Source organism: Prionailurus bengalensis, chromosome F2, assembly GCF_016509475.1.
Source record: "Prionailurus bengalensis isolate Pbe53 chromosome F2, Fcat_Pben_1.1_paternal_pri, whole genome shotgun sequence".
Classification (NCBI taxonomy): domain Eukaryota; kingdom Metazoa; phylum Chordata; class Mammalia; order Carnivora; family Felidae; genus Prionailurus; species Prionailurus bengalensis.
In genome coordinates, this window is record NC_057353.1 from 23,728,328 (window position 1) to 23,747,202 (window position 18,875).

At 43.9% G+C, this 18,875-nt stretch overlaps 1 pseudogene; it reads left to right on the forward strand.

Annotated features, from left to right (window-relative positions):
* The first annotated feature begins 17,733 nt into the window (after window positions 1–17,733).
* LOC122496067 lies at window positions 17,734–18,667 on the forward strand (annotated as a pseudogene).
* The last annotated feature ends 208 nt before the right edge of the window (window positions 18,668–18,875 follow it).

Below are 18,875 nucleotides of genomic sequence, written 5' to 3' on the forward strand. Positions count from 1 at the left end.
CTGGGCATGTTGGGAGGGGATCGTGGGAGTCAGGTCATATTCAGGCTAGCAAGAACACTTCTAGATTCACAGTGACTATTTTTCATGAGATGGGGTAGTTGTATGTAGGCTAATGTAGACCCCTTTATTTCCTTTTAGCCAACAAGAATGAGCGACTGTATCTACCCTGCCTCACAGACAGATGGCTTCCTGCGAACATGGCATGATTATTGATTTCTCATTTAGCTTTGAAACCCCCTGCTTCTCTTTGGTGTCATTCCCAATCCATGGAGCCTGTTCTAAATTGGGAATTATTTGTTTTGTCCATCTGTGCATGTCACCTGCTTTGCAAATCAGTGCTTTGCTCCTTTTGTTGAGATTTGTAGCCACAGGCATTCTCTTGCAGCATCATTCCACATCCCTGTTTGACACTCTTGCATTTGGCAGTTCCTCCTTGTATTTTGTATTTGGGGCTCTGTATGTTTTCTAGTTTCATCAAAGATGTGGTTTGGTTTGTATCTCCTGTTGCCTTTATTTTGGAGTGAGCTGGACCCAGGCTGAACCCTTGCTGTGGACAGGAAAGCTCATTGTAATGTAAGCACCTGTCCCCTCGCTTTTTTGATTGCAATGTAAGTGCCTGAGATTAAGCTTTTGATTGCTGATTGCATCCACTTCAGAGACATCCCTCTTGAATAAACACATTCCCAGCCTCACAACTAGATAAAGAGCCAGGTTGCCCCACCCATGAAGTTTCTTTTTTTATTAGAAAGCTCTGGTCAATTGACCACTTGCTTTTCATTTCTACTTCTTTAATTCCTGCTCTTATGTTTTACATTCACCCATAAAGAGTGAGTCCACAAAACCCTAGGCACTGTGCCCATGATCCCAATAAAAGCAGAACCCCAAGTCTCTCCTCTTCCCCACTGTCCTTCCCTCCAGCTTCCTGTGTGGCTCTGGATGTGTTGTATGTCATGTACCCTCTAGGACTTGTGAGTAATAAACTCTCTTTTTATAAGTTCCCTGATGATGGTTGTTGCTGAAGGAATCTTGCAATCATAATAACAACCAAAAGAGCTGGTCCAGCCATAGAAATGGCTCCAAAAGGGGAAATGTCTGTGGGGATTTGCTGTGGGTCCAGGTGAGCGCCCCCAGGCATTTTTAGCTGATAGCACCTCAATCTACATTCATGTAACTCAGTTGGAGAGTTATTACTTTAAACAGTATGACATTTGCAATTTTTGCAATAAAAAATCAGAGAAGGCCAGAAATTTCATTATGGTTCAACCTGTTATTATTGGAAGGGTTTATATTCATTGCAGAAAACTCTCTCTGCTAAACAAGAGAGGCAGGGTAACACATTCTAGCCAGTTGCTGTCTTGCCTACTTGCCCTACCATCCGGAGGACTGGCATCACACTCCCTTACTTATTTAGTTTTATTGTTTTTTTTTTTAAATTTTTAATGTTTATTTTTGAGAGAGAGAAAGAGAGTGAGTTGGGGAGGGGAAGAGAGAGAGAGGTAGACACAGAATCCAAAGCAGGCTCCAAGCTCTGAGCTGTCAGCACAGAGCCTGATGCGGAGCTCAAACTCATGAACCCGTGAGATCATAACTGAGCCGAAGTTGGATGCTTAACGGACTGAGCCACCCAGGTTTCCTATAGTCCCTTGTTTAAAATCCCAAGCTGGGGTGTCTGGGTGGTTCAGTCGGTTAAGTGTTCGACTTCAGCTTGGGTAATGATCTCATGGCTTGTGGGTTCGAGCCCTGTGTTTGTGGGTTCCAGCCCTGTGTCGGGTTCTGTGCTGACAGCTCAGAGCCTGGAGCCTGCTTTGAATTCTGTGTCTCCCTCTCTCTCTGCCCCTCCCCCTCTCATGCTCTGTCTCTCTCTCAAAAACAAACAAACATAAAAAAAAAATCCCAGGCTTTGCTCTACTTGGCATGAAACAGACAGAAGGGAAAAATGATATTTTTTTCAGCCCTAAGCAACTATGTTGACACCATGGTTTATATTTTCTTTCAAGACCAACTGTAATATCTTTATAGAGAGCATGTAAATTATTTGTTTCCAAATGGCTACAGTCCCTAAGTTAGACTGTGATCTTCACTAGAAATAGTTAAATAACAAATGTTGGAATCCAGCATGGAGGTGACAAGTAAACCCAAGAAATAGCAATATAGTAAATGGCTTCTACATGGTGTCATTTGTTTGTTTGTTTTGGCTAGCATCCTGTCTAGCGGTTGTCTTCCACCAGCTCACATCCAGGGGAAATGTTTTTAGCGCCGCGGTGGCAATACCAGCAAGAAGATGTTTCTGAGCCACACAGCAAATAATGTTCCAGCAGGGATTGTATATTCTGTGCAGCAGCTAGAGAAGACTGAAACAACTTCAGTGGAATAAATACAGTTAATTACTCTGTCCTTGAACAAATGGCCTCTTAGCTTTCTTGACCCTGAACACTTAAGTAAAAAACTCTGTTTGTTGGGGGCAGTGACTAAGGAAAAGTGGCATCAACTTTCTTCCTACGCTCCCATTTCAGACTTTATCTCACTTCTGCCCCAACTCAAGTCCATTGTCCCTGAGTTTGTTATAGTGGGGGTGTAGCAGCATGGGGTGTGTTCCATCTACGGTCCCTCAGCGTCACTCTTCCTGAACAGGCAGCTGTTTCTTACTACAACTCCCTACACTTCCCTGTGTGGGGCTTTCTCTGGATCCTAGGAGCGTGCTTGGCCCAGACACAGGGCAGACCAGAAATGCTGGAAAATTAACACATCTGGGAGCAGCCTGCAATCAGTGACAGATGGGAGCTGGTGGATAAATACCCCAGAATCCTTGCCCCAGAGGTGGGAACACTCTGAGGGGAGCTCTGTGAGGTCTCCCAGGGTTCCCCACTAGGATTTAGCTCCTCCCACCCAAATTGGTAACCGGCTCATTAACATATCTGTCTTAGCTTCCTTTCTTCTTTCTCATCTCTCCAATCCCTTATGGTGTTTCCTAGGACCACTTCCCAAACTCCTTTTACTCAATCCTTGTCTCAAGCTCTCCCTCCAGGAGATTCTAATCTTACATGGTTGGTATCAGGAGTGGTCCTAGTGAGCACACCCATGGGATGAGGTGAAGTTGGATCTTTCTCTGGCCAGGTGGCAGCAATGACCCCAGCGCTTGGGTTCATATTGTGGTGATAACCCTTGGTGTCTATAGTATCAAACTTACTAAAACACTCATCTGGGGTGGGTGGGGTGCAGGAAGAGGACGGATGGCTTATCTAATAGTCCCCATGCTTGAAAAATGTGGGTAATGATGGAAGGATTGAAGAACTGGTTGGCTAGTGTTAATGGCCATGGAAACCCTGAAGGAAGAAAATGGCATATTCGGACCAGCCACCCATCAACTGAAGTCACATTGTGAGATGTAGAGGGCCTTGACAGCAACAGCAGCTAAATAGGCCCTTATCTTCCAAAGCTGGAAGGTGGGTGGAGCTAAAAACCAGGCACAAGATTTGCAGTAAGTGTCATAGAGTTATAGCCCTAGAAAGTCTCTGTGCTAATATTAGGGCCCTGCTAGGGGAGAGGTGGGACCCTGAGATATGTGATGAGGATATTTGTGTATAAGCTTCAAGGTTCCCTAGACTGCTCTGGGCTGGCAGAAGTAGAGAGAGCAGCTTCCTGTTGGCTGGTGTACTAATTTTCTAGGGTTGTCATAACAAATCGACACACAAAGGGGAAATTACAGAAACAACAGAAACTTATTATTTGGCAGTTCTGAAGGCCAGAAGTCTGAAATCAAGGGTTGGTTGCTTCTTAGGGCATCTGAGGGAGAAGTTGTACCATGCCGCTCTCCAAGCTGCTGGTTGTTGCCAGCAATGCCTGGCATCCCTTGTCTTGTAGGTGCCTCACTCCAGTCCTGGTTTTCATCTTCACATGGCATTCTCCCCTCTTGGCCTGTGTGTCTTCTCTTCTTCTTATAAAGACCAGTCATACTGGATTATGACCAATCCTAGTCCAGAATGAACTCAATTTGATGATAATCTGTTTCCAAATAAGGGCACCGTCACAGGTACTGGGAGTTAGAGCTCCAGCATATTGAGTGGACACAATTCAATCTGCAACATCTAGAGACCATCCAAGAGACTAACCCAAGATGGATATTCCCCAGGAACACCCTTGGCCTTCTCAAGATCTGTTTCTCCTCATTGTTCCCAGACCAGTCACTAGGAAGAATTACCTTTCAGCATGGCCCAAGTAGGAACAGACATTCTCTGTTATGAAAAGCAAAGGATTATTCATCAACAGAGCTTCAAGACAGGATTCTTGCAAGAACAAGAAAGACTAAGTTTGGGAATTGATCTTGAGACTTTGGACCAGGAACATGAGGAACCATTGGAACATGAGGCTGATATGGGACAATGTTTGACATGGTGCAGAATTTAGTACATTGGCATGGGTATCTTGGAGCCAGTCTTCATCTGCTGATGGGATGGGCCTTTGAAGCATGGAAACGACATTGGCATCTAGTAGATGAGGTGGACATGCTGAAACTGCCTTGGTAGGTATTGAAGAAAGGGATCAGAGGCTCAGGAAGCTTCATCTGTTAAAATAAGAGCCCCATTGTGGAAATAGAACCAGATAATTAAAGAATAAGACAATCTAGGAAGAACTGGTCAGAGATATTTCTCTTCACTAAAGTTTTCCTCAATTCATAATTGTGGAGGATTAGAATGAGTACCAAAGACATATTGTAATTACAGCTGTGCATTTCTTTTTTTTTTTTGTCTTTTAAAAAATGTTTATTTTTGAGAGAGAGAGATAGCAAGGGAGGGGCAGAGAGAGGGGAGGGATAGAGGATCTGAAGCATGCTCCTCACTGTCTGTGCAGAGCCAGACATGGGGTTTGAACTCACGAACCGTGACATCATGACCTGAGCTGAAATCAAGAGTCAGATGCTTAACCAACTGAGCCACCCAGGTGCCCCACAGAGCTGTGTGTTTCTTAAAATTCTATTTATAGAATCAGGAAAACTGCCCTTTATGCCTCCGTTGGTGGGGGTCTATGCCATGGCACTGAGATCCTCCAACTCTTTTTAGAGGGTTTGGAGTCAGAGGAAGAGTTTTGCAAATTTCTTCCAGCCCTCTTACCACCTGAAATGTGAGGCGATCTCTCTTAGCTACCATCTTGGGATCAGGAGAGCTGTGTCTACCTGTGTACCATGGATTGATTCCTTGTGAAGCTGTGTGGGCAGAGGTACTAGGTCAATCAGATGTCCAGCTTCTTGGCCTCACAGCCATAAAATCCACTTTCCATGCATATGTCTCCTTGCATTTTCAAATGCCTTTCCGTTTTCCCCTAAGCCCTGAGTTGAAGGCAGCTGCTTGGCTTTCATCACATATGCAGATGCATGTATTAAAAACTTAATTGTATTCTGACCTCTATTAAGTGTTGGGTTTATAATTTACTATAGAGAATCCTATTCTGTAGGAATAAATGAACTAGAGATCATGTTCTCTTCTTTTCAATTGTGGTATGGGATCTTTAGTTATAGCACGTGAGGCAGCTGTTGTGGAGGGAAAAAGAAGTCCCTACTGTGAAAGCAAGGAGGTTTCTTGCTTCCTTTAACAACTGAATCACCTGGCCTGGGAAATGCAGAGACAACTTAATTGAACAATTGGTTCAGCAACTGATAGAGTTGTACATTTTCTCAATAAGACCATCAATTACCATAAAAACAGAACATAGTGTGTTTCTTGAATTTGAAGCAATACCCAGCAATTAGGGAATGGGATCTATTGTGCACAGAGCTCAAAGGAAGATGAAACACAAATTCTGACGGACTTTATGGCAATTCAGTTCATTATCTTGCAAGGATTCTCCTTGTGGAAATTAATCACTGCTTACTTACTGCTTTTCTGTACCGTCTAGAGAATTTGAGGCAATGCCTTTGACCCTGATGCCTTCTTGCCCAGTTCCCCCTTGCTCTGCTTGCCTTGTTACACGTTTCTTGGGTGGGCGAACTCCCACATGGAGGCTGCTAACCAAAGCCTTAGGCAAAACATTGCCTCCAGAGTTGGCATGACATGTAGGTTGTTGCACTGATTACATAGCAGGCGGTGCTCTGAGAATGACAATGAAGTATCAATGGTGTTTAAGTTGTCTGGAAGGGCAGTGGTCTCACACCTGTAGCTGGCAGCTCAGTGAACATTTAGCACATAGTTTACCCATCAACTAAAATGTATACTATATGTACATAACTATGTAGATTAGGATGAAGGAGGCTGAACATATAACCTGGGAAAGGGCTCTGTTGAATTCCTAATGGATGGAGCCACAGAAGGCTGTTAGAAGAAAAGCAGATGTTTGGTCTTTGTTACCATCGTCAGTGACAAAATAGAATCTTGCAGTGCTTACATTAATATCATCACCTTCAAACTCAAATAATGGTAGCCAACATTTATTGGATGCTTATTGTACACCTGACACTTTCTCTTTGTTTTAGAAATATTAATTTATTTAATTCTATGCTAAACCTGTGAGGTAGATACTATTATTATCCACATTTCACAAATGAGAAGCTAAGTCAGCGTGGTAAAACAACAAACCTGAGGCCAAGTGATCGGTAACTAGAGAAGCTGAGATCTGAACCCAAGTCTCCTGCTCCAGGAGCTTGTGTATTTCATTCACCACAATAACAATGCAGCTACCTCCTAGGCAGCAGCAGTTCCTTTTGCTGTTTTTCCTGAAATGAATTGCTCATGGTATTGTAGCACTGAGCTCAAGATACCAAGGGTGTGCGGGTAATTGTCTGTGGGGTGGTCATTCTTTCCAAGCCTTTGATTGCACTGTTAAGTCTCATTATCTGCTCACCCTAAGAGCCAGAGTGAGAGTCTGAGGGTGGTTCAGTATGGCTCCATTTCCATTACTAGAGAAATGGCTCAAATTATATACTCAGTGACAGTAGGGTCAACTTTAACTTTGTATAAATCTCCTAATTCTCAAATTGAACAGCCAAATGGAATCCTTCAGCTCTGTTCCTTGCTTTTCATGGGTACAGAAGAGCTAGAGGTGAGAATTGACACGTTCTGCAAAACCAGTTGTCTGGAGAATACAGGTGCACTGAAATTAACATGATTCTTCACAAACTATAGCAGATCCATATGTTCTTTTGTTGATTACATAGACCTGGGCTTAGAACTACCAGGTGGGCATGGCTAAGGGAAGAGTGTGCTGTCATAGTCTCACCTTTCTGGTGCTTTGGGATCCTGTTTACAAAATAATGCAAGTGTCTACGGGTGTCCAATGTTGCTTGGAAGAAGGGAAATACTATAACAAGAGGCTTCCCTAAGGTAACATATAAAAATACTTTATAAATTTTAAAGTGCTAATTTAAAAGCTTCTCTTTGGGGGTGATTACTTTTTTTTTTTTGAATGTCCTATCTTGCTGCTGTAGAGGTCATTTCTTACTTAGGCTCTCCTTTTAGGCCTTGTGTAAGGATACCAACAATTGTCCTCCTCTACGTCTTTCTTCCCTCACCCCAGGAAAGCACATATGACAAAGTTGTGATTAGCAATTTCCCAGTGAGCTAGGCGGGTTCCCATTTTTTACCATATTACCAAGAGTGTTTCTTAGAGATTGGGCACGGTGTCATCTGTTGCTTCTTGTTTGGACTTGTGGGCATAGAAGGACACATCCCACCAGCCTGCCGTTCTACGCATCATTTTCCTTTTTGGGGAGTTCGTGGAACATTGTACATGGCAAGAAGAGAACTCCCATGTTGCAGTCTCCTGTGAAAGCTGCCAGAATAGGAAACGGAGCAGCCAGGCTGGTGTGGTCCAGGGTATGGGGCTCCCCATAGCCCTCCAGCTTGGTCCTGAGATCCTCGTATGTGGAACTGTCTGGCTAAGAGACTGGACATTTTCATTACATTACATTTAATTACATTACATTATGTTCTTAGTCTCATTTTGAGTAATAATAATAATTTTAAAGATGTGGGATTTACAAAAAATTTTCCTTATGTTATTTTATTGGATCCTCTCAATGACTCTAGGATGTATTTATTATCATTTTATAAGGCTGGCAGGGGGGAAGGGTTGCAGTTCAAAGAAACTAATCCAAAGCCATATAAGCCACCAAGTGAGGAAACCAGGACTAGAATTCAAGTTTTCCGATTCCAAATTCTGCCACCTTTTTATGAAAGCCGCCTTCTCCCTTACCACAATGATTTTAAGTCAACTGAAATGTTAGGCCATGTTCAGTTTCTAAGAATGGACATGGATACTTTTTGAGCACATACTATGTACCAGGCATTGTATCAATTATTTCACTGCATCTCCTCAGAAACCCTGTGAGCTGTGCAGCACCATCATCCCCATTTTCCAGATGAAGACGTAAATAAACTAACCAAAGTCACATGGCTTGTAAATGACAGAGCTGGGATTTGGACTCCAGTCTTGGACTCAAGCTCAAGCTCTTAAGTATGGCATTATGTTGCCTCCCTAAGATCTGGTTTAATCTTGATGACACCGAGAGTCGCCTTTGAAGCCAGTAAGTGAGAAATTGGAGGGCGGAGGCCCATAGGTGCCTGGAAGACACAGTAATGGATCCTTGAAGAACTGGAGATCAGGCAGGGGCTCTCTCAGGCACATGTAATCTGATCTGCTGATGCAGGAAAGTATGTGATGTGCTGTCTTGGGGTGAAGCCCAGGGGCATGGAAAGGCTTCTAGCTTTTACTGTTGGTTCTTTTAAAGGCAATTAGAAGACAGAAAGCCTGCTTAGGAAACTGTAAACCCGTGGGCTGATTGTAAAATGACCAAGGACAAGTTGCCATGTCTGAAAGTAGATAGAAAGTAATTCAACACCTGTGATATCTCCTCCTTTGTGTCATTGTAGTGCTAGAGAAAATGACATTGAGTGGTTTTTTTTGAGGATTTAAAAATTTCAAGTATTGTCTTAGATTATATTTTGTATCTGTGTGATTTTTTTTTAAAGTGAAGTTGCTTCTTTTCCTCCAAATATAGGCTCATTATTATAGCAACAAAGAGCTCCAGCACTAAGATATTTTCTGGCTGTCTCTTAGCAATGATGCTTGCTGTGGGAAAATTTCTAGGGAGCTTCATTTACAGTGAACCTGGGGAACACGTAGGATTTACTGTTTTTCTTTTTTTAAAAACCAACTTGAAAGGGTTGAGAAAGTGTAAATTCCACATAAATTGGTTCAGTCTGGTTTCTGCTCTGAACTCTGCCTTGGGTTCCTGACATTAGTATGTTGTGATGCACCTGTTTGATCAAAATTGGCATTGCAGTTATGTTTTGGAGTATCAAAGAGGGTAGGAGAAGCATTTTGCTTTAGAAAGTTATGAGATACAAATTCCTGTGTGTAGGGGGACTATATGATTACTGTGCAAGCCAGGATGCTTTCGCGAGCAGGAGGGCACTATGCCTGCTTCTATCAGGACAACAGCCTAGATCATGACTGTCCCAGAGAAATGGGACACATGGTCACCCGGTTTTCCTGAGTCATGCTCTGCAAGGAAGTGGTTTCTATAAGCCAGATGCCATTTGTGGTCAAGGATTACCTGCCCCATCTGCCCCTTGTTTTTTGTTTTCTCAAATGAGCCACATCGTTATCTAGGGATCATCTAAATACAGACATAACCTTCACTGTTCTGCCACTCTGACATCCTCACCAGGCCGCCCTGGCTTGGGCAGTTTGCTTCTTTGATGCTCGCTGCAGGGAAGTCCCCATCACCCCAAGTGTGCGGCCTATCGTGCCAGAGCCATTGGGCAGCACCACCGCACTGGCTCAGGGAAGTCAGAAGTCACAGCCCCAACCCTTGGTTCTACTCCTTTAGAGATGTACGGATGGAAAGAATTTACTTTCCTTCTCTGAGCCTCAGTTTTCCCTTCTGTGGCATGGGAAAAATAATAAAACTTACTCAAGCTGTCTTTTGGGTTTGCTGTGAGGACCAGTAGTAGAAGCGCATGGTAAGCAATAGTACCACACAAATGCTGGTTATTAATTTCATGTTGCTTTATGATCAACTGGCTGAGAAACATATGACAGGCTATTCTTCCTTTCCACACCTCCGTTTTCCTTATCTGTGGAGAATTACATCTACTTCTCCAAAGGATCGATTAACTACACAGAGGATCTACTCTAAATAAACAGCAATTAGCTTCTCTTTAAATTGCACCGTTTCTGGAACTTCGTACCTGAGCGATAAATGAACTCTTATTCTCAGTTTAGTTGTCAGGGAGATAAGCTCTCACTGTCTTAGATGTCTCACTTCAGGCAAGGGAACTGCCGTAATCTGTGCGGGCCACTCCGGAGGCTCCAAGGCAGGGGTGTGGATGCTGCCTGGTGCAGGAGGATTTAGGGGACAGGCTCAGGAGTGGCAGACTGTGAACCTGCCAAGAAACAGCACAGGGAGCGCCTTCCCTCACACTGCTAAAAATACTGCCGGGAAAGTAATTTCTCTGGTCCTATTTTAGAAATCAGAGACAGTTCCACCATATTCACATTTGGATCCTGGTCAGGCTTCTGGTTTGAGTTTTAAATTTCAAGAGAGGTTTTTTTTCTGAGGAGAGTTAAAACAATCCGTGTGGTTTCAAATCAAAATTTGGAAATACTGTTCAAGAAGATATATGTTGGACATTATTTATGTAATTACTCGCAATTTTTTAAAGGCTTTATTAGAGACATGCAGGATGCCGTAGTGGCAAAATCCTTTCAGTTATGCACTTGCTTATGTAAGTCATTGATTATAGAGATCTCTATTTTTTTTTTTTTTTTTTACTTGAGATAGATTTACAGGGATACCTGGCTGGCTCAGTTGGTATAACATGTGATTCTTGATCTCAGGGTTGTGAGTCTGAGCCCCATGTTGGGTGTGAAGATTACTGCTTAAAATCTTAAAAGGGGTACCTGGGTGGGTCAGTCAATTAAGCATCCGACATCGGCTCAGATCATGGTTTCACAGTTTGTGAGTTCACGCCCTGCATCAGGCTCTGTGCTCACAGCTTGGAGCCTGGAGCCTGCTTCAGAATCTGTGCTTCCCTCCGTCTCTCTGCCCCTCTCCTGCTTGTGCTCTTTCTCTGTGTGTCTTCAAAATAAATAAGTAAATAAGCATTTAAAAGCATCTTTAAAAAAGGATAGATTTATAAAAGGATGTTTCCCTCTTTGTCTTCCTTTTCTTAATTTTCCCTTCCCTCTTCTTTTCCATCCTTCCTCTTCTGACACCTTCCTTCCATCCCTCTCTTTCCCCACCTCCTTCATTTCTCTCTCAGTGACTGTTTCACACTGAGATAGGAACCGTCTCTGTCCATGTATAACAGTTTGTGTATCTCTGATAGATTCTCTGATTTGCTTCAGTGTTTCACTGTGTCTTCTGTTCACTCGCTTTCTTTCACCAACATTTACTGACTAGCTATTTGTGCATAACACCATATCAGGCCCTAAGAGAGGGCTGGGGAAAACACAAAGATGAATAGCACATGATTCTCCCTCTGAAAGGATCCTACAGTGTAGTAGGAGAGACATTAGGTTCAAAACCAAAACAGCAAGGAAACTCACTGGTGGTACAAGGGAAGCATCGAGTGCGAAAGCAAGTCACTTTACCAAAAATCAAGTTGCTAAAGTCATTTTACCAAATGAGCATTATGCTTAAAGGCCAATTCACTGAAAATCAGTTTGCCATTGGCCCAGAGCTGCAGAGTATTGTTCAGTAGAAATTGTTGACCCTAAGGTTCCACAAGAACAACCTTGGTATTAGAAGAGGGTCTACTATTTTAAGTTGTGGCCTAGGGATATTGCTATGGTTGAGAGTCCTCTTGAATCTGGCCACAGGGGAGTGTTTTGTATACAAAGTTGCAGTAATCAGAAGCATGGTTTGCTTAAATTAGAGAGACTACTCATTTTACTCTTGATGTATCAGTCATGGTTTGAGCAGAAACTAGATGGCACCCGCAAATTTGGAAATCTGAAGATAATCTCGTAGAGGGACATTTTTCAAGTCACAGGCAGGATTAGAGAAATAAACAAGGAATAGTGCAGTGTCCTGGGGAGTGGTGGAAGAGGAGGAAGCATGGGCACTGGAAGCTGGGAAGGGTGGTATATGGATGGGGCCACCCAACTGGAGAAGGGGTTTGTTGTGGTCACGGCCTACCTCTCATCTTTTGCAGATGCCTCTCATGGGCCAAACCCAACTGTAAAGTGAGGGAAAGTGTTCTTGGGAACAAAGAGGAGGGAGGGAGAGTGGATTGAGGGGGTATGTCGGGTTACAATTCAATAATCTGACACCAAATTACTATTTGGTTCAGCCAAGGAAGAATATGTTGGTCATTTCAGAGTTAAACCTCAATGCCACTCCCAAAGTTCCTGAGTAGTACGAAATTTATTAATTAAGAGTTGAAATACACAACAGGGTGCCTGGTAAAATTGTTTTTAGCAAGAGAAATTTCAGTAATTCACGGTGTAGGTGGATATGGCAAAAATTTTTGGAGTAGGTCTTTCTTCAGAAAAAAGTCATTTGAGTGAAAATCTCTAGTATGCTTAATGCAAGGCCTTTTTGAAGGGTGTACCAGAATCTTTTGTTTGGCTTAACAAGGCATACAGCTCTTAGAGTCTGGTGGACCAGTTTGCATTAGGTACCCTAGACTCATCACAAAGGTCCAAAGCAGTTTAGGAGAAGGCTGAGGCACAATGTGGCTGAGGCTGGAAGCCTACTGGCTTGATTCTTGCTTTGGAGAACAGTGCTTTAGCATGTGAGTCTGAAGCCAGAGAGCTGGTTATAAAGTAAAGTTATAGGGGGCTAACTCGGAGCCATTACTTGGGCAGTAAGCCATTGTGGGCGCTGGACTGTGCAGGACCAGTGTTCAACAGTGACATTGCGTGGCAGGCAGAAGCATGGTACTGGTGGGGACTCTAGCTTTCCATTGCACTCACTTCCTGTGGATTAAGTGAATCTCTGAGGTTTCCAAGAATCTCCCAAGAGGAAGATTTTAGAATTCCTGGAGGAAAAAAAAGATAGATGAGGCTTTGGGAGGTTAATTAGAGTTGGGATTTGATTTGTATCTCAAGTTGGTCAAGCAGATCATGCTTGCTACAAGAGCATACTCAATGCACAAAGGTCTGTTCATTGCTGAGTAGATGTTCCAAATGTCTTTTTTAGGCAGAAGCAGGAGCAGGGGTTAAAGTGGGAGGAAGAAGGAATAAGATTAATTTGCTCAATTTATATTTTCTCTATATTCATGGCTTTCATCCCAACTTCCAGAGCTTCAATTTAGGAGGAACAGAGATGAGAGCAAAGGCAACATATAATCCTGGGAAGTTTGTGGCTATAAAAGGTACCCAAATCAATTTGAGAGTTCTAAGGAAATTTCTTGAAATAAGACTGCATTTCCTTCTAATCTCTCTCCTGTACAACTTCGAGCCCTGGAAAGGAGATTTGGAGAAAGGTGTTAGATTTTCTGTGTGCTTAAGAGAGAACATCGCAAATGTAACTTGCTTATTGATCAGTATGAACTTGGTAGGTACCATCTTTTCCCCCATTCACTGACCCCAACTGTGCAGTGCTGGATCTAGGCTTCTCTTTGGTGCAGAGCCCATAAAAACGTCTTGAACAGATTTGATAACTTCCCAGTCATTTTCAGTTATTTAAACTCAGGACAGCCTAATCTAATGTAAAGCTGCATACTATAGTCAGTTTGAATGTCTGAGCATCCAGCCAGTCTTTGGATCAGGGGACTTGGCAAGTGGCAGGGTGGTGGTGGTGGGGGGGGGGCAGGTCTACTTTCTCATTCTTTCTCATCCCTCCTCTGAATCTTGTATGTTGGGGGTGTGTTCACATATGCATGCACATGAGCCACTGATCTGGTTCCAGGCCCTCTGCTCTTTTCTAGGCTTTAGCTTCTCCCATATATTGGGGAGAGAAATGGAGTGAAGGCTGGGTTTGCTCCCACTGCCTGACTCTGTCTGAGGAAGGAGACTGCCCTGGTCTTACTCTGGCTCAGCTGGCTTTCTATGCTGGTGGTGGCTTTAGTCACTAGGGTGGTCTCTGGACAATGAAGTCACATTCCATCCCTGTCTAGTGCTGAGGGGCCAGGTGTATCTTTCTTTGGTCTTTGACAGTGGTCCACACCCTTAAGCATCTTTCTGGGTGGGAAATCCCTACATCCAGGTCCTTCAGGGCACATCCATGGCTTGTGCTCCCTCTCTTCCCTACGACTCCTTTCTGTGAGGTTCCAGAAGCTGCCAAGGTCCTCTTCCTTGCCCTTTGAAAGGCTACAGGGATCTGGAGTGGGGTCAGGGCTGTATCTTCTTCCACACTCATTACTGTCACCATGATTCCATCTCATCCTATTGTTGCAGGTAACACCCCAAAGCCTCTCATCTTTGGAAATCTCTGGATGCAAAGCAGGCTTTCCTTTCTAAATTTAGTTCTGTTTCCAAATGCTAAGGGACTGCTGTAAAGCTCATCCTCAAATTTACCAGTTTCCTTTGCTCTGATGGAAGCATTAGGTCACTCTGCTGATTTTTCAGCTCAGCAAATGCACACCCACTTCCCTTCTAACAGGCACCCACTCCTTTACAGGTAATTTCACTGGATCCCCTTCTCTTGCCTTGGGAGTGGAGGGGGTCAGGTGGCAGGGAGAACAGTTTGAGATGAAGGGGATCTTTTCTTGGGATTCAGAAATGTCAGGACCAATTGGAAGGAACTGAACCTCACAGAAAATAAATTATTGAAGGGAGTAGAGATTCAAGCAGGCCCCAGGCTGGTCAGGTAGCTATGCCTCAGGCATCAAAGAAAAAGGACTATTTCAAGTGTAGCTGTTTCTGTCTTTTAGTCCCCTCACCCAACCCCCAAAGGACTTGTGTCTTAATCCCTGGGTGGGGGTGGGGAGAGCTTTTGGTATAACAAAGAAAGGAAGAGCTGTTTCTACACAAACTCTCTTTGAAACATTGAGAGTACAGAGTTGCATTGTTTTGAGAGCAGCCCACACAATAACAAAGGGGCGGAGAGGCCTGGGCACCTGGAATGTGGAGTGACTGGAGTATTGGGAGTTTGGGCACTCTGGTAGCTCCTGTGCCTCAGTGGTGCCTTGGGTTCTGGCAGTGGTCCCCAGTGCAACTGATTTCTGGCACAGCAGCAGGAGGAGACAGAGGAGAAGGCCTCACCAGTGGCCAAGGAGGGGCGTCCAAAGCTTTGGAAGCCTTGGGAATTGGTGCCCTTACCGTCATGTGGGGGTAGAAGTCATATCCAGTGTCAGCTACATTGGTTGACACAACACGTGGCTTTGCTATGCAGGGGAGGAAAGCTAACTTTCCCTCTACCCTTCTGAGTTCTTAGCTGAGACCCCTGTAACAAAAGAGAGATTAACAAGAGAAAAACAAACTGAAGTTTACTAACATGTATACTTCATGTATACATGGGAGATAACCAGGGAAAAATGAATAACTTGCCAGGTGGCTTGGGATTCAGGATTAAAAACCATCTACTTAAAAAATTCATTATTATTATGTTTATTTTTTCTTTCAGTTTTATTGAGATATAATTGACATATGCTATATAGATATAAGGTGTATAGAGTAATGACTTGACATATATATATTTCAAAATGATTACTACAATATAAATACCATCTTAATAGGGAAAGGGGAAGGAAATGTAGGTCTCTTAGAGGAGAGTAAACGATTTTTAGGAAAGATGAGTGGGCCCTTAGAAGGATAGATGGGAGGGAGGGAGGATAGTTTATGATGAAGTTTATGTGTGGTATCCACTTCTTGTCTCCTCTCCTGTGACAGGGGCCAATCTTTCCTAGATGGTAAAACTCTGGGGGAGGGCGTTCATGACAGTTTAGTTCCTATGGGAAGATGTGTCTTTAGGGCAAAGAAGGGGCGGTTCAGAAAAAGCCCTTGCATGCATTCACTGGTTTTCAAGTGCCTGTAGCTCAGAATAACCACTGTACCAAAGCTGCATATTTTAGGGTAGGGTGTCCTGAACTTCTACAGTCATACTTCAGGGTGGCATATTCTTTATTCCTTCAGGTACATTGCATGAGCATCGATACCAGGCCAGCAGGCACCCACAGGACAACTATCTCATGGCTAGCTGGGACATTCACACCACAAAAGCAAAGGGACTAATGCTGCCTGAGCAGGGGAAGAGAAAATATCTGTGATGAGTTGTTCTTGATGATTCCAAGACACAGAAATAATTGTGGAGCAGAGGAACTTCTCAGGGAACTGGAGTTTCCAAAATGGAGAGTGCAGTTAAGTGGGTTACATGTACAGGTAATGGTGATTGACAGTGGAGTTACTCCCATACATGAAGAAAACAGGTATTTATGTATATATACATATGTCTATGCATATCATTTATCAAGGGAAGAGGAGTCAGGATGGGGTAGAAAAAAGAGTTTCTGAAAGGAGAAGTTCTGGAGATTTATCACAGAAAAATAGCCCAATGGGCAGGGGTGTAATGGGTGACAACTATTGGTAGAAATTAGACATCTAAAACATTTTCTGAGGTTCTAGCACTGCTCCTCTTGATGACTGTTCAGTGAGGCTTACTTTCCACCTGGTCTTGTGCATTTGGCTGGGTGAACTTGAACAACCAAAGCAAAGCGACAGATCCAGAAATTATAGGTTTGGGCTAATGTCCTCTTCAATTCCATAGAGATACCTGCTGGGGAAGTCATAGCCTGGAGTTCATGCTGGCTCACCATGATCCAGTGTGACTGAGAAAAACGGGGCTGGAGTGCATGGGGAAAAAAAGTCTTGAAGAATTTTGTACATCCTGTCATGTAGTATTGAAGGAATTTGGGAGAAATTACATGATGCCATGAAGAGGAAGAAGAGCTAAACAAGCAAACTGAAAGTAGCTTGGATATCTAAGAGGAAGAAAGGTAGTGCCTGGAGACAGCTGTGGTAAAACTTCCTCCACAACTACATTTTCTTCAGAACTACTGGGAACACATTGTAGATATTTTTAAAATACAATTTAAGGAGGAATAAATGAAAGTTCGAGCCGTCCTGAGAAAACTTGTCCATGGGTGTGGGCTAACAGGATGGTAGTGAAAAAGCAGAGTTGAAGATAAATTTTAAATGTGAAGCTCCTTTCACTTGACAATAGTATTGAAAAGCCATGGTAAAAAGTAAGTTAGATGCTGACTTGTGAGCTCAGATTTGGATTAAGAAAAACTATTTTCTTAAAAAAAAATACATGGTACCCTTTCCTGGTAATGAGGGTCTTAGAAACATTTTACAAAAAGCCCACACAGGTACTATGCGCTACTCTGAAGTAATTTTTCTGTTTGTCTCAACACTGTTCTCTCTCCTCTGGTTTGTCTTCCCACTTGCGTTCGGTCATGAAGTCAAGGATACTACTCCATTGCCTGCCATCCCAGAGCAGAATGTCAGGCCATCTGGTTCCTCTTCCCCAGATTCCACCACAGCCAGACTTGGGGCTTCCAGTCCTCGCTGCCTGCTGTTCCCACCACCAAGAACATCATCGCTTTTGTTCTGTCTACACTCCATTTTTCCTCACCTTGGTCCTTTCTCTTTCTTGCTGCTAGGTTCATCTCTGCATAGGAACAGTTCATGGCACTCCTCTGCTCGTAACCTACAGTGGCTCCTTCTGTCCACTGAAAGAAACCCAAACTCTTTGGCCAAGAATGTAAGGTCCCCCCTTTCTACACTACCCAGGGAGGGGTCCATATGATGTTGTTCTGCATTCCCATCATAACTTAAAGAGAAATGTTCACAATGGCTGGAGCCCTTGATGTCCTGTAAATGAAGGAGGAGGAGGGTGTCCTCAAATTCCTTGCAGCAGGACCCCACTTAGGTGGCACAAACCTTGACTTCCAGATGGAACTACATCTATAAAAGGAAATGTGATGGCATCTGAAGAGAACGTGGGAGAAGCTTCTGCTGGCAGCTTGTGCCATTGTTGCCGTTGAAAACGGCTCCCGTCAGTGTCCTATCACCCAGGAATCCTGGCCAGCGAGCTGGGCTGAAGTTTGCGGCTGCTACTGGAGCCAGTCCCACTGCCGGCCACTTCACTCCTGGAACCTTCACTAACCGGATCCAGGCAGCCTTCGGGAGCCGAGACTTGGGGTGGTTAGGATCCCAGGGCTGACCACCACCCTCCCACAGAGGCGTCTTCTGGTAACCCCCCTGCCATCACTCTGTGTAACACAAACTCTCCTCTGCGCCGTGTGGACATTGCCAGGCCTTGCAACAACAAGGGAGCTCGCTCAGTGGGTCTGACATGGTGGACGCTGGTCCAGGAAGTTCTGCACGTGCGTGACGCCATTTCCCGGGAACACCCATGGGAGGTCACACCTGATCTCTGCTTCTACAGAGAACCTGAAGAGGTTGAAAAGGAAAAGGCTATGACCAAGGAGGCATTTCAGGGAGGATGGACTGCTCCAGCTCCAGTGAGGTAACCGCTACTCAACCTGAAGTCGCAGACTGGTCTGCCGTCGTAGCAGGTGCCCTCTGTGCCTGTTCAGTTCCCTCCTAAAGCCTGGCGCTCTCAGCCTGCCATGCAGACTGGTGTGCAGCTCCCACTGTTCTGGGCACTGAATTGGTAGGAACAACCCCAGAGTGGTCTTAAGCTGCCCCTCCACACAGGCAAACAAAATAGAAATAAGGTTAACAGAAAATTAAAAAATTTCGAAAAGTTAAAAAAAAAAAAGTAAGGTCCTCTACTGCCCCTTGAAGAATTTAAAGACCCGTAAGAATACTTTTCAGCTGCATCTCCCACTGTCTTTCTGCACACAGGTTTAGCTCTGGCCCAAACCCACCAATTTCTATGATATGCTGGCTTGAAACTTTTCCTGATGGTCATGAGGTAGAAGAGAATTCTACTTCTTCTGAATTCTCACAGGACTTTCCTCATGCCC